We start from the raw sequence: 12,508 nt of genomic DNA, 5'->3' as shown, positions 1-12,508 counted from the left end.
TGGAATTGAGTCCTTGTGATTTTCTATTATTCTTCTCCTCAATTCTAAACATGTCCTTCTTTAGAAGTTCTTCATGATTTTTTCCAATTCTCAACCGAACATCATCATACTTTTCACTAGATCTTGTCTGCGAAGGAGGGGGATCTTCTTTAAACCATTTTTAAATAATACTTTCAATCTTTGCCCCCAAATATTTGAACTCCCCGTTCTGTGACTTGTGATTTTCAAGACTCATAGATGGTTGAGTTATAATTTGTTTGACAGGCTCTATAGCATTTATGGCTTGCACTTCTTGAATGTTTGAAGGAGAATTCATCCAACTTATGTTCGACCATTCATGGAGGTTCAATGTCACTTGATCAATTAATGTATATGCTTCATCTACACTTTTATCCATAAAAGAACCTCCAGCTGATGAATCCAATATACTCTTGTCTGAAAAAGAAATTCCCCCATAAAATATGTGCAAAATCATCCATTTTTCAAAAACATGATGAGGGCACTGTCTTTGAAGACTCTTGAATCTATCCCATGCTTCAAATAATGATTCTCCATATGCTTGAGCAAAATTTGTTATGCAATTCCTCATATACATTGTTCTACTTGGAGGGAAAAAATGATTCAAAAATTACTTCTTCAATTATTTCCAACTTGTGATGCTTTGAGGACGGAGAGAATATATCCAAGTCCTTGCTTTATCCTTGATACTAAAAGGAAATGTCATCAATCGAACTGCATCTACGACACTCCTTCACATTTCACCATATCACAAATCTCTAAAAATGTTTCAAGATGCAGATAAGGACTTTCTGATACTTCTCCTCCAAATTTGTGACCTTGTATCAGGAAAATTAACTCTGGGTCTAGTTGGAAACTTTCTGCTTCAATTTGAGGTTGCACAATGAGAGATAAAAATCTTGCAGAAAAAAGTGTAGAAAAATTTCTCATGGGCCTGCTTGACATGTTAGTGCTCATGGATGTTCAAGAATCAAAAACAAGAAATAAAATGTAATATGAAAAGCAAGAAAGAAAATGCAGAATTTAAATTGCAAGAAAGAAAGTGCATAATGAAAACAAGAAAGAAAAGATAAAGGAAAAAGAAAAATATCTAGAATAATTTATATGCTAATCAACTAATGTGTTTATAAGTTCTTATTATTCTTGAGGCCTTTACGACGTTTGATCTTCACATACACAAGAACAAGATTGCAAGATATGTTTACAAAAGAAAAAGAAGAAAGACACTAAATCAAAAGAAAATCAGAGAAAAGTTAGACTAGAATGTTAGAAATCAAAAATACAGAATTAGAATTGAAACAAAAAGAATTGACAAGAAGTAGAAAGTTATACAAGAAAAAATTATGAAAACAAAATTCTAAATATTAGTTACAATTATGCTAATGAAAAGAAAAGAAAAAGTCATGTTTAGTCTAACTCAATTGATAATCTCTAATGTTATAGCGCAGTCCCCAACAACGGCGCCAAAAACTTGTTGACCTCCGCAAGTGTACGGAAATATCATAAGTAATAATAAAAGATATCGTATCCACAGGGACTAGAATAAGCACTAAAGATGTCTCAATGTGAATTAGCTAAACAACTAATCAATTGATTTTCAAAAGCTAAGTATGACTATGAAATGTAAACAAAGAAATGAAAGAATAAGAAACAAGAATAAGGGCAATGATAAAAATATGTTCTAGGAGTTTTGGTTTCTTTGTAAGGTTCTTCAATGTAAACGATCTACCAAATCTTATTCCTCAATTGTCCATCATTTGTAGAAGGTTGTCGGTTCCCTCTTGCAATAGACAACTGTTGGGTTTTTCGGGCCGCGAAAACTGCTTTTCGCGTCGCGGAAACCCCGAATCACCCATGCCACTGGATCTCGTGCGAAGAAAAAATTTTGAAAATATGAGTACGAGTTTTAAACTTTGATCTACAGTAGATCTACAAAGGAAAAACATTTTTATACCTTTGATGCGTGCCCTTCGCAATCCTGCAAGTCCAAGGTACGCCGGATCTCGAAGTTGTCAATGTAGACAACTCTCTAGTGATATCCACACGAACAAGATGTGTTCTCTAACACTCAAGGATGGAGAAGAGAGCACCCCAAGTGTGCTAGCACTTTCTAGGGCTCTCGGATGGGATTGGAAAGAAAAATAGAGAAGATGAAATACAAGAACACTCTTCTTCTTCTTCTATGTGACAATCACTCTAGTTTTCTTTCATGAAACTCAAAACCACTCACCTTGTTTCTTCCTTGAAACTCACGGCCAAGAAAGAGGAGAGGGAGAAGAGAATGGCTAGAGGAAGGAGATGAAATGAATGAGACTCATGAATAAAATTCATTCACTTGTGTGGCCGGCCACATGAGTAACTCCCACTCATTTAATGTGGCCGACCACATTAATGGGAATGGAGGTTTGTAACCTCCATGATGTGGCATACCATGATGATGTGGAGCATCATCATTGGTCCACATCTTGCCATCTCACTAATGATGTGGCAATTAGTCAAGTCAAACTTGACTCTTCCTCTTCCTCTCAAGTCAAGTCAAACTTAACCAAATCTCTTACATGGTTGATCTAATCTAACCATTTGATTCAAGCCAACTTAATATAATGAATCTAATTCATTAAATTAAGTTGATTTTGTTAGGACCAAAAGTAGCTAGAGGGGGGTGAATAGCTCGTCGCGTTCGCTCGGTGCTCGTTCCTTCAAAGATGTGCAGCGGAAATACAAAGAAACAATCACACAACGCTAACACGGTTGGTTTACTTGGTATCCACCTCACAAGAGGTGACTAATCCAAGGATCCACACCAACACACACACCCTCCACTATGAATAACACTCCTTTATGGTAACTACCAAAGGCGGAGAAGTCCTACAACACTCTCAATACAAGAAGAAGAAAGGAAAATACAAGATAAGCAAAAGCTTACAAGATATGCAATAAAAACCTTAACCCTAACTTCTTCCTCTTGCAATAGATCCGCCTCTTGACTTGGAGAACTTCCAAGATCCTTCAAGAACTGGTGATCTCGAGTTTGGAGAGAGCTGTGGAGGAGCTGGTGAAGATCTGAGTTGAATCGGTGAAGAGATGCTGAAGGAATCGCACGCCAACAACGCCAGCGGTCGAATCCCAATCGATTGGATTGCTCCCAATCGATCGGGAGGCTTTGGATCGATCCACGGATCGATCTAGAGCGCCTCTGAAACATGCCGATCGATCCACGGATCGATCCGGCCATATCCACGGCGGCGTCCCAATCGATCCAGCGATCGATTGGGACGAAGGGTTCTCACGGGGACTCCCCGATCGATCGGCGGATCGATCCAATCTTCTGGATCGATCCACCGATCGATCCAGATCTGATCGATCCACGGATCAATCAAACTTGGATCAATCCACGGATCAATCCAAACCTGCTGGATCAATCCACGGATCAATCCAAACCTTGGTTTTTGCCCAAACCAAGTCCAAAGCCCCCTAAACCAACATCTAGTCAACCATGACTTGTTGGTACATAAGACCTAGCATCCGGTCACCCTTGACCAGCTAGGACTCTCTCACCAAGTGTCTGGTCAATCCCTTTGACCCACTTGGACTTTTCTCTTCTTGCCAAGTATCCGGTCACTCCCTAAGACCTACTTGGACTTTTCTTCCTCGTGCCAAGTATCTGGTCAATCCCTTTGACCTACTTGGACTCTCACCAGATGTCTGGTCAACCTTGACCCATCTGGATTTCTCTTGCCTGGCTTCACTCACCAGGACTTTTCCAATTGCCTAGCTTCACTCACTAGGTCTTTCACTTGGCTTCACTCACCAGGATTTTCCTCCTGCCTAGCTTCACTCACTAGGACTTCCCAATTACCTAGCTTCACTCACTAGGTCTTTCACCTGGCTTCACTCACCAGGATTTTCCTCCTGCCTAGCTTCACTCACTAGGACTTCCCAGTCAAGTATCCGGTCATCCTTGACCTACTTGACTCTTCTTCAATCAACCTTGCATTGTCAAACATCGAAACCCAAACCAAGACTCAAGCTTGGTCAACCAGGTCAACCTTGACCTGAGGGATGTTGCACCAACAGATTTAATGAGTCATAATCTAAATTAGACTCATTGAATACATGAATCAACTTAACTCCAACTCAATTATCCCAATTAGGATTACTCTTAATCCAATTTGATTCATCAAATGAATCTAATCCTCTTGGTTCATCATATGAACCTAATCTCCATCCACTTGTTCTTTGTGTGTGACCTAATAGGTTCTTGTAACGTTGGCAATGCCCCTAAACTCATTTAGAATCATAAGTAATGAGCGGTATCTAGCAATACATCATTACTACCCAAGTTACAAGAATGTTGAGATCCAACATCACCTTGTGACTACTAATTGTGACTCCTCACAATATATGACATTGTCCTTATATCCTAGATATCTAGATTAATCAATGTGAGGCATAGACCATGTCATCCTCTAATCAATCTAAATCTTGAACTCCAAGTAGACTCACTCGATCAAATGAGCTCAACATCTCATGTTGACTCATTTGGGCATGGTCATGCACTTCGTGGTCTAACTCTATCAAGAATACCGATGTCACTCCCGTCATATGGGAGGGATAGATCCCATCTACATCACTCATATCCCTCTGCATAATTCGTTATATACCCAATAATCGCCTTTATAGTCCACCCAGTTATGGGTGACGTTTGACGAAACCAAAGTACATAAGTCCTTATGTAGGGAACCATGGTGACTTCAGGTCTAAGGACCAATAGTCATACTAATAGTCACATGAGAAAGTATATGACACTCATATAATGATCCATGATACTTTCTCATGGCGGGTCATTCAGTATACATTCTCCAATGCATACCCATGTTTCAACTTGATATCTCCATATCCATGACTTGTGAGATCAAGTCATCGAGTTGACCTATATGCTAGTCTTATTGCATTAACATTGTCCTTGAATGTTAATACTCGACTAGGAATGATTTAGAGTAGTGTTCTCTATATCATCTCACTGTAGATTCAACCAATCGATTGATATAGGTAAGAACCTTCTACTCAAGAACGTTATTACACTTAGTTTATTTGGCACCAATACAAGTAAGTATAATAACCAAAAACCAAATGTCTTTATTTATATAGAATATGATACAACAAGTCCAAAATATAATTATCAAATGATTGGCTCTAGGGCTCTAGCTAACAACAACCGGCTTAGAACTGAAATATATCTAAATGTGATCAATTAGAAATGAATCTATGTTGTCCTTACACGAGCTTGCCTATCACGTGCGTCCCTCGGAAAATCAACATAGAATTCATCACTCCTCAACCGCATAAAGATATAATATATAAACACATACAATCTATCCTACCCTCTTGAAATACCTAGTTTTCCCTTCAAGATTACCCCTCAAACGTCCTTACACGGGCATGTTCCTATCACGAACGTCCCTCGGAAAATCGAATGAGGAATTACCACTACAAGATACACAAGATATCTAAACATTCAATCAAGCATGGTAATTAAGCCCTAATCACAACAATCCACACAAGAAAGAATAGATACAAATAGGGAAAAATCATAGAAATAGGAATTAGGCAAATCCACAAGAGTTTACATCAAATCTCCATTACAAATACTCCCTCCATCCTAGAACAAGAGATCTAATCCATGGAATAAGGAAAGAAACCCGAAGAAAAGATGATTACAAGCATTCTTAATCCCCTCCAATCTAAGAAAAGAGAGAGAGAACACTTATCTACAAAGAAGAACGTCTTCGGATCCAATCCTTGCTTTCCCGGAGTCGATTCGGTGAAGATCCACCCTTAGATCACTGGAAATCCCTCCAAGAATGGTAAGAAATTCCCGAAATCATGTTCCCCCCCCCCCCCCCAATGGGGAAAAAATCCCTCTCAAATCATAAAGGAGGCCTTATATAGAAGAGGAGTTTGGGCGCCACACGACCCCGAGGCACGACCGTGTGAGGTTCACACGACCAAAGCCATTCCCTTCTCTACCAACCTTACACGATCGTGTGTGGTACACGGCCGTGACATGCATCTTCCATGACCCCCCTTACACGGCCGTGTAGATCTACACGGCCTGGATTGCTTCTGCCTCTAGAAACCTGGCACGACCGTGTGGTGTACACGGCCAAAGCCCACTTGCTCACTGGAAATCCTGCACGACCATGTGGTGTACACGGTCAGGGCTTCCCTGGTCTCTGGAAATCTTACATGGTCGTGTGGTGTACATGGCCTGGCTCCATTTGGCTTCAAATCTTGGTACGACCGTGTAAGGTTTACACAGCCGAGCCATCTTCCTTTCCTGCTGTAGCTACACGACCAAGGATCTCCACACGGCCCGGGCAACCCCCCATGGCAGGGTCGTGTGAGGTTCAGGAATGGTACCTTCCTCCCTTGCTTTGCTTGCAGATTTGGCCTTGAACACGAAACATTCACCAAATTCGACTCCTGTGTACAAAAAATGCACAAAAGCAGATTTCTGAATAAAAAGAGTAAATATGCTAAAAGAAAAGCTGGAAGTATGAAAATACGTAGACAAAGCATGTACAAAGTATGTGAATGTGTGCCAAAACATGCTAAACAAGTGTATACAATCTACGCACATCATGAAGCACACTATGTGTCATTTCTTCTCCTTCTTCTTCTTGGCACCATCATTCCTACACCCCACATTAGTATCTAAAAAAATTTGAGTAGATTTAGGAGATATCTCTTTCTTACCCAATGGACACCTACTCTTATACTGTCCCTTCTCATTGCACCCGAAGCATATGATATGATCTTTTGACTTCGCTTTAGTGGAGGTGCTTGCTAGATTGACTTCCAAGACTTCTTCTTCTTCACTTATCTTGGATTTTTCTTCAACCTTTGAGGATTTCTCCGCATCCACACTTGTGGATGGTATTTCCTCATCTTCCTCTTTGGATGTTGAGCATAACTCAACTTCCAGTTGCTCCACCTCCTCTCCTTGAGCAATTGAACCCATTTTCTTGGGCTCTCCTTCTTCTTGTGTAGGTATAAGTTCTTTGCCTAGAACTTTCTTTACTTTTCTCCACAAATCATGGACATTCTCATATTCACCTACATCACTTATCATGTTAGGTGGCAAAATATCAATTAAAATTGATCTTACCTTTGAATTTGCCTTTGCCCATGATGTTTGCTCTCCCTTCCAATATCACGGTCGGAGTTTCTTCCCTTTCTTATCTTTTGGGACTTCAAATGGTTCCTCGACGACCCAACATAGTGTCCAATCCATCTCGAAGAAGTTCTTTATTTTCACCATTCAAAAGGTGATGCCCTATAAGCTTCCTCCTTCAAACTTCGAAGGTTCAATCAAGTCGGTCATCTTCTTAAGCGTTTCTCTTCTCGGCGGTTAGTCCGGTGAATTGTGACCTTATCTCTGATACCACTTATAGGGGATCTCATGACCGACCAGTTAGAAGGGGGCTTGAATAGACGACGCCCCCAATGATTTGCTTCCTACGTATTTGTTAGTGCATAAGCGGAAATACAATACTAAAAATGAATACAAAAGCTAAAGACAAAGCAAACCACTACACGTTGTTTAACGTGATTCGGAGATAAGACTCCTACTCCACGGCTATCTGTAAGGTAGACGATCCCGATCCATCTGTGGATAACTCCTCGACAAACTCCAGCTAGCTCACGTAGTTCATTATGGGTGGAGAAACCTCACCACAACTCTCACAAGAACACTTGAGACGCTAGGACACAGGTAGACTACTAATACGGGTTAACCACATCTATTTAGTCAACATTAACCAAGCTTCCAAGGTTTGGTTATATATGTCACGGGTTGAAAAACCCCGCCTATCAATCAACTGGTGAAAGTGCCAGTCGACTGCCCTCTGTGGAGATTCGATCGTCAAAACCCAACGACTCTACCAATCGACTGCTCCACACTAGCTGAGCGAACAGAAACATTCTGTTTGCTCTGAGTTGACTGCCTAGTCGACTGTACCAGTCAACTATCATTTCCATCAGTCAATTGGTACCCCAAGTAAAGTCTCTCAGCACTCGAACCCTTACCCTTACGACTCACTTGACTCTTCTTTGCAGCCTTGACTTCTTGCCTTTAAGCCTACTTCCTTTGGCTCTCGTCCCTCGGATGCATCCAAGCCCACAGCTCGTCCCCAATGTCATCCTTCGCGTATGCCTCGAAGTCGCTTCCCTCGGCCCTTATCCTTGCTACCTTATCCATGATCCCTCGGATGCTCCATCCTTCATCAGACTTGAAACTATCAAACTAAGTCATATGTGTATCCTGCAAACCTGTATACTCACATACACATATCAAATACAAGGGTGAACCTAACTTAAACTTTTTTCCCAAATACCAAAACACATGGTTGCACGGACCATTGGGATTGCTCCAACGAGCTTGACTTGATTTATCTATTCAGTTACTTATTGGCTACTTTATTTGGATAATCTAGTAAATTCTTTTTTTCAAAATCTAATTAAAGTGTAGGATGTGTTTCTCCTTAAACAACTTTCAAATTCTAGGAAAATTTATTAATTATGTTTTCTCAAAATCCCCATTTTTCTAGTGTTTAAAACTACTATGAACATAGCCTAGGACTTCCCCTAAAAATCATGATCCTATAATTTTAGGCAACCAGCATCTCACAAGCACACTAGGATTACTTTGCTTGTGTATTCAAAAACATAGAATGATGTGAGATGCTTAGGCCTTTGACTGAACTTCAGATTCTTAACTCAGTGTATCAAAATAAATCTTGGTGAAAAATATAAAAATACAGTGATCAAGTTAAGTAGTCATTTTTCAGCAAATATCTAATTGGACAATATTACTTAACTTGACTAACCAAGTGAACTTTACTATCTTTTGGTAGCTAATTAGTAATCAAAGGTTAAACATCTAAGGATAATTTTTTGAATATTATGTTTAAAGTAATATCAGGTTAAGGGGAGGATATTTAAAAATTGATTTCAAAACATTTTATTTTAAAAATTTTCTTTTCCTTACAAATTTTTGCAAACTATTGGTTTGAAAACTCTTTTAAAACTTTATTGAAACTTATTTTTCAAATGTTTTTTAAATTATTTTTCTGTAATTTCTTTGGAGATATTTTGAAACATGTTTTGAAAATTACTTTATAAATTATTTTGAAAACAACTTACAAAAGGTCCTTAAATATATTTGAAGGGTTTATTCAAAAAAACTCTTTTTAAAATTTTTGATAAAGTAACTTTCAAAATTATCTTGAAAATTAACCTTAAATACTTTGGCAATTACTTTGAAAAAAGTGTTATCTTTGAATTTCTAAATCCTCCCTGATATAAACTTGAAATTTTATACAATATTTTAATTTAAACTTTAAAACACTTATTTCTTGATATGCTTAATTAATCTATTTACCTTTAAAAATTTTTAAATCCTCCCTTCTCTTTGCTTACTCTTGCTTAAATTGTATATTTTTTTTTTATGAATGTCAAAGAAGGAGGATTAGGGTTTAAGTAAGAAAAACTAAACTAAGGAAAAAAGGAAAATCCGAAAAAACTTAACCCTAAAATGATCAAGAGAATAAAATAGGAAATGAAAATTCTTGATATGTCTCTTAAGTCATTTTGTATTGCTATATATATTTGCATATTTTCTTAACTTTAACTCAAATTGTCATTATATCAAAAAGAGAAATATTGTTGGTGCAGTTAGCAACAATAGTAAAACCTAAGTTTTGATGAATAACAAATAGATTAAAGTTAGATATGTTATGATCTAACCTTTCTACTAAGTGTGCAAGACTTGACTAGTCTGATACTGGACTAAAATTCACCTAGGTCTGAAGGACCTGATAGCTGGTGTAGAAGTCTAGATAGGTCAAGGAGCAACATGATATCTAGCTAGAAGTTTGACTAGGTTCGTGAGACCTGACAGTTGACCGAAATCTAGTTGGGTCTGTAGACTTGACAACTGGCGGGAATACCTAGTGGACCAAGGTAGATTCAAGCAATTCCTGGAGGAGAGTGTTCTAATGAGAATAAGTCTCAATTAGGGACTTTAGGTGCAAGTCCAATTTCAATAAATTTTGGAAACCTAAATTGAGACCGTGACTGGATCTTGATGTCGAGAAGATAAGGTCTAATTAATACTGCTGTTTTATAATTATACTAAGTTTTACAAGTTAGATATTTTCTTATTGAACTAACATATTTTGCAGGAGCAAAAATAACAAAAAATCTCGAGTGAGCAGTACTCAAGCTACCTCCTGTGCTACTAGAGGTGCCTCGAAAGCTTTGGTTAAAGTTCTCGCACAGAAGGGGACAGAGGCGCCTTCCATGCGAATGAAGGCGCCTTGAAGCTTGGTGCTAAAGGCGTCTCAAAGAGCTTTAAAGGCGCTTTCACTCGGATAACGTAGAAGACCTTGGTGACAATAAGAAGCTGCTTTCTTAGGATAAATTTTTTGGGTTGAAGGTGCCTCCAGTGGCATTGGAGGTGCCTCCAATCCTCTTTAAAAGGGTTGTTCGACCACCTCTTGAAACACAACTCATATACGCGATCCTTTGAGATTTTGGTCGCTCTGACTTCGTCCTCATGTTGTGCTAAGACCTTGCTATGTCCTACTACTGCTAAGAAGTTGCCTCGACACTAAGCTCGATTCGAGAATCTTCAAAAGTGTTGGGTAATGAAAATTTTAATTAAGTGCTTAATTACTGCATAAAGTAAAGTGCAGATTGTTACACTTGTCTTTAGTTTTCTATTGTACTTGATTCCCTCTTCCAGTGGTTCTGGAAGAGGTTTATTATGGATTATCCATCGATACGGTTTGAGAGATCATGGGTCTTGGAGTAGAAGTCCCCGAAGGCTCTGAATCAAGTAACCGATCATGTACTTATCTTTGCTTTTCTTTTCCTTTACTTAATTGCATCTTTTCCACTGCGTACTTACTTTGATTTCAAAAGAAAAGATAGGTTTCTAAAACTACGTGATTCACACCCCCCCCCTCCTTAAGTGCATAACGATCCTACACATAGAGCTTGTTAAACAAATTAAAGAATTAGTTAGAACTATTCCAGTTTGAACTCTACCACTAGACCCTGACTATTTGGTCATAGAAATAGATGGATGTGAAATAGGTTAGGGAGGAGTTTTATTTTAAAAAAAAACTCCAAATATGACCAAAAACCTTAGAATCTTTGTGTAGATATGCCTCAGGAAAATACAAAGAAAAAGGTCACTTAACTTCTCAAGATTACGAAATTCTAGCGGTCATTTACTGTCTTGATACATTCATGCTCTTTAATTGCAATAAACAAGAAATTACTATCCGAACTAACTGCGATGCAATTGTGAAATATAGTCAACAAACTAAAGGATTACGTAAAAGCTTAAGCACAAAATGATGACCTAAGTTCACATATATAATTATAAATGAAGGATTAAAAATCCAGTGGAAACATATTAAGTGAACAAAAAATTCCCTAGATGATACTTTATCCATACTTTTACATAAACTTCACTAAATATTACATGATCAATGGATCGACAAAAGAAGGTGCAAACTTTTGCCACAAAAATCATGAGGTTTGATAACCAAGAATTACAACAGTTTACAAACTATGAGGATCAGTTTCATTTTTCCTCCAGAGATAGACTTGACAATATACAAAATTGTTTATTTAACAATATTTGAAATATCCTCACAATTCCTATCAGTGCTAATTACAAGATAGCAATAATTAATGTTTTATCCAACTACTTCCTAACCACGGTACAAAAATCATAAGGCAAGAAGTTTTCTTGTTATACTGTAACACCCACTAAGCTTTTAAGATAAATATGAGAATGATGAATTTGCCTTAGGAAAATATTAGTAGAATGTTGAACCAAAAAGAAATAAAAAGAAATAAAAATAGGGAGTGGTCAAGGATTGAACCTTGAACCTCTCATGATGTAAATGATAGGATTAATGAGTAATAACCAATTGGGATAGGAATAATATATTGATAGCAAAGGAGGGAAACTCATGATAAGGATGAGAGTAAAAGCTAGCCAAAAGAAAACAAGAAAAGAACAAGAGAAAGGCAACTTGCCTTCCTTCCTTTCTCTCCCTCTTTCTCTTCTTTGCCGTGACTTAAAGAGGAGAATTAAGGGGATTCATTCCCCCTTGTTTCATCATGAAGGATGAGAACAAATAAATAAATAAAAGAAAAATAAAAAGAAAAAAATGAAAAAAAGGGCTAAGGGAGAAGGAAAGCAAAAACCAATTTTGCTACCTCTTCCCCCTTAACATAAAAGAGAGTATGTAAAGAGGAGATTTTATTTTTCTCTCATTTCTCTCATTCTCTCCTCTCCATCACCGAGAACCTCAGCCCCCTCTCCTCCATTTTCGGCCTCCAAAAACAAGGCTCCTCCTAGAATACAAGAAAGGCTACCAAGGGAAATCAAAGGAGGAGAACAAGA

General features: G+C 38.1%; 1 non-coding gene across 1 annotated transcript; it reads left to right on the top strand.

The window, feature by feature from the left end:
• The first annotated feature begins 485 nt into the window (after positions 1–485).
• On the top strand, positions 486–591 carry LOC121983455. Its single transcript, XR_006112507.1, has one exon. It is a non-coding gene; the product is annotated as a small nucleolar RNA R71 (small nucleolar RNA).
• The last annotated feature ends 11,917 nt before the right edge of the window (positions 592–12,508 follow it).

The sequence above is a fragment of the Zingiber officinale genome, chromosome 5A (assembly GCF_018446385.1).
Source record: "Zingiber officinale cultivar Zhangliang chromosome 5A, Zo_v1.1, whole genome shotgun sequence".
NCBI classification, from domain to species: domain Eukaryota; kingdom Viridiplantae; phylum Streptophyta; class Magnoliopsida; order Zingiberales; family Zingiberaceae; genus Zingiber; species Zingiber officinale.
The sequence above is the reverse complement of the archived record's forward strand: the minus strand, read 5'-3'. Positions and strand labels throughout refer to the sequence as shown.